The sequence below is a fragment of the Pteropus vampyrus genome, unplaced genomic scaffold, assembly GCF_000151845.1.
Source record: "Pteropus vampyrus isolate Shadow unplaced genomic scaffold, Pvam_2.0 Scaffold43, whole genome shotgun sequence".
Taxonomy (NCBI): Eukaryota; Metazoa; Chordata; class Mammalia; order Chiroptera; family Pteropodidae; genus Pteropus; species Pteropus vampyrus.
Genome location: NW_011888824.1, coordinates 10,485,005 through 10,489,269, shown reverse-complemented (window position 1 = coordinate 10,489,269; position 4,265 = coordinate 10,485,005). Strand labels below are relative to the sequence as shown.

The 4,265-nt window shown below is 31.7% G+C and overlaps 1 protein-coding gene across 4 annotated transcripts in view; it reads right to left on the bottom strand.

Moving 5' to 3' along the window:
- The window catches only part of CEP85L (centrosomal protein 85 like), a 129,568-nt gene that overhangs the window by 105,061 nt on the left and 20,242 nt on the right, over window positions 1-4,265 (bottom strand). The gene's annotated exons all lie outside the window — the stretch shown is intronic.

The window sequence follows — 4,265 nt, the reverse complement described above, 5'->3', positions numbered from 1 at the left end:
CATTTACAGCTTAAGAAAATATTCCATTAGTGTTCCTGAAAGTTTGAAAAAGAGTATCTATAATGGGACATTTTCTTTTATATCACCTACCAACTTCTCACTGAAAGTAATGCCTTTATATTCATTTTTTTCAAGATAACAAACTTTTACATTTAGAGAAAATTAGTTTGGTTTGGTTTTATTTCCTTCCTAAAATTAACTTCTTTTTTTAGTGTATAAACTTTTTAAGGGACTCTGAAATCAACTTCAATAGTATTACACATAGAATGCAATACTAAAATGCTTCTTCAAATCAAGCAAGTAGAAAACTCCACTACACAACTGTCAATATAGCCTGTCAACTTAATTCCAAGGGCCCAAATATGAATGCTAATACTTAAATTTATAATAAAATCAATAGTTTTAAGAGTATTTATTCATAAACAAAATAATATATTTTAAGTTAAGAGAAACTAAAAATAAAGTTAAAGAAACAGAAGCACTATGTATTTAAATTATTTCCATCTTTCAATTTAACAAAAGAAGGAAATTTCTTAAAATTAATAAATTATTTTTTGCAATTCACATTCCTATTTATCTGCCCCTTTACCATCTTATATATATTTCCTTGAGACGTATGATTTATATGATTTAGATAGTCAACTGATATTAGATACAAGACCATAATGAAATTATTATTCTATGCCGTTGCTAGCAAAATTATGAAGATAGTAGTAGTTAAACAAGATTTTTATTTACAATAAAAAAATGCTATGAAGAGAAGATGGAAAAGACATATTCTTCCCTATACTTCCCACTAAGTATAACTGAAAGCCTTGGACATTGTATATAAAACAAACATAAGTATCTGAAAGTTGGAAAGAAGGCAGATGATGAGCTAGAAACCCCAAGACCCAAGGAGCAAGACGGTGGTGAAAGCCCCGGGGGTTTTTTGTTTGTTTGTTTGATTTTAGCCTTACATCCCACCAAATGGAAGCTGAAAAAACCTGCAAACAAAAGAACCAAAAGGCAGAGTCCAAAAAAGTCCCAACAAAAGCCTGTTCTCCCTAACCAACAGAGCAGGAAAGAGGAACTCTAACAAGACAGAAAATTTTCAGACAGTAACCACTCTCCTCCAGCCAAAAACCACAGAAAAAAACTGCAGCCCTATCTCCACCCATGCCAACAAAAGCCAAGTGGGGAGCTACTTCTACCTTTGCCGTTCTGTAACAAAGTACTTCAATGGCCCCACCAGGGTAGTATATCAAAGTAAAAGGCCAAGTTCAAAGACAAGACTTTCATCCCCGTCTGCCAGTATGCAGTCCACAACCACTTAGGTGATGTCAGAAGAGACCTAACAGTATGGTGATCACATGGAAAATCTGGACTTCCACCCACACCCCGCAGTAACAAGGTGCTTCTTTCCAAACTCCTTCGATGTCAACAGAGGCCAAGTCGGGAATCTGAACTTCTAACTCCACTTGACAGCAAAGAAACAGTGCCTCTCCCCTCTTCACATGCCAGAACAGTCATGCTAGAAAAGCACCTAACAAAGGCAGCTAACAGAAAAGCATGAAATAAAGTTTATAATAATTTTATATTGTATTTATTTGTAAATAAACATGTTATAGTTTATATTTACAAAACATGTAAAAATGTTTGAATATAAATATACAATAACTATTATGTAGCAATTAATTCCAGAATCTCATTATACAAAATTCTCCAAGTATCAATTGAAAATCATGTCATACAAAGAACCAGTAAGTTCTCAAATGAACAAAAAAAAAATCAGATGCCAATACCAAGATAACAAAACTATTAGAATTCTCTGACAAAGATTTTTCAAAGAAATCTTCATAAAATTGCTGCAATGAAGTACAAACATGCCTGAAACAAATGAAAAAACAAAGCATCAGTAAAAAAAAAAAAAAAAAAAATTAAGTCTCTGAAAAAAATAGAAAAAATAAAGAACCACAATAAAAATATCGTAACTGAAAAATACGACTGAAGTATAAAGCTCTGTGGATGGATGGGCCCAACAACAGAATGGAGTGGACCAAAGAAAAATATAAGTGAACTGAAAGAACAATAAAAATTATCAAATTTGAACAATTAAAATGAAGGGAAAAAAGGAAAAGAGCATCAGAGACCTATAGGACAATAACAAGAGATCATGAATTTGTGCCATCAGAGTCCTAGAAGGAAAGAGGGAGAGAATGAAAAAGTATTCAAAAAAATAATGGCTGAAAACTCCCCAAGGCTGGCAAGAGACATAAACTTATAGCTTCAAAACACTGTATAAATTCCAAAGAGAATAAACCTAAAGAAATCCACCTGACAATGTGATATTTAATTTGTGAAAACTGAAGACAAAGAAAAAAATCTTGAAAGGAGACACAGAAAAATGACAGCAGATTTGTCATCAAAAACCATGGAGACCTGAAAGTAGAACAATACTTTTCAAGTACAGAAAAAAAAGAACTCTCAAACTAGAATTGTATACTCAATGAAACGATCCTTCAGGAATGAAAGGGAAAACAAGACATTCGAAGTTGAAAAAAAACTTAGTTTTTCATCAGCATATATATCCTAAAAGAATGGCTAAAGGAAGTTCTCTAAACCAAAATGTAACAATTAAAGGAATCTTGAAAAATCTTGAAGGAAGAACATAATGAGCGAAAATATGTAAATACAATAGGCTATCTGTCTCCTCTTGAGTTTCTTAAATTATATTTGACAGCTGAAGTAAAAATTATAACACTGATAAATGGGGGAGAGTAAAGGGAAATAAGGTTTCTATATTCCATTCAAAATGTTAAAATAAGTTATGTGTATGTATATATAAAAAATATAAAATATGATGTAATATCTAGAAGAAACAATAGGAGAGCTATGCAAAAAAAATACACTTAAAAATACTGTCGATAAATCCAAGTGGAACTGTAAAAATGTTCAAGTAACTCACAGGAAGGCAAGAAAATAAAAACAGAAACAAAGAGAACAAACAGAAAAGCATTATTACATCAATAATTATATTAAATGTAAATGGTCTAAATATAGCAATTAAAAAATAGAGACTGGCAGAGTAAATTAAAAACCATGATCCAACTGCATGCTATTATAAGTAATCTACTTCCAATATAATGACACAGACAAGTTGAAAGCAAAAGAATAGAAAACATATATCATTTAAACATGAATCAAAGGAAAGCAAGAGTAGTTGCATAAATATCAGATAAAGTAGACTTCAGCACATAGAAAATTACCAACGATGAGAGGGACATTATATAATGATAAAAGGGGCTAAGAATGCATAGCAATCCTAAATGTGGATGCATCAAACGACAGAGCTGCATATGTGAAGCAAACATTTATAGAACTAAAAAAATACACAAATCCACAACCATAGTTTAGACTTTTAAAAACTCCTCTCTTATCAACTGATTGAACAACTAGACAGAAAATCAAGAATACAGAAAAATTCAGTAAAAACATCAACCAACAAGATCTAACTGACATTTATAGAACACTAGACCCAACAGCAGCAAAATACATTCAAGTGCCCACAGAACTTATACCAAATAGATCACAAGCTGAAACCTAAATCAAACCTCAACAAATTTAAAAGAACTGAATTCAGAGTGTGTTGACCACAATGGACTCAAATTAGAAAAAACAAAAAGATAACAGGAAAATCTCCAACACCTAGAAACTAAACAAGATACTACTAAATCATCCTGGGATCAAAGAGGAAGTCTCAAATTAAGAAAATACAATGAACTGAATGAAAATAAAAACACAAAATATTAAAATTTGTGGGACTAGCTAAAGCAATGGGGAGAAAGAAATTTGTAGCACTAAATCATACATCTTAAAAATTTCAAATCAATAATCTAATCTCCTACCTTAAGAACTTAGAAAAAGAGCAAAATAAATCAAAAGCACCGAGGAAATAACTGCAGAGATCACTGAAATCTAAAACAAAATAAAAGAGAAAATTAATATAACAAAGAGCTGATTCTTTCAAAAGATCAATAAAATTGGTAGTCTGCTACCAAGAAAAAAAAGAAAAGGAAAGATGACACAAATTACCAATACCAGAAAGGTAACAGGGGATATTACTACAGAGGCTACAGACATCAAGGAAATAATAAGGGAATGCTATGAATAACTCTACATGTATAAATCTGACAACTCAGACAAAACGGACCACCTGCCCCACCCATTAAAACTACCACAACTCATCCAATTTGTAAGAGATCATTTGAATAGCCCTATAACTA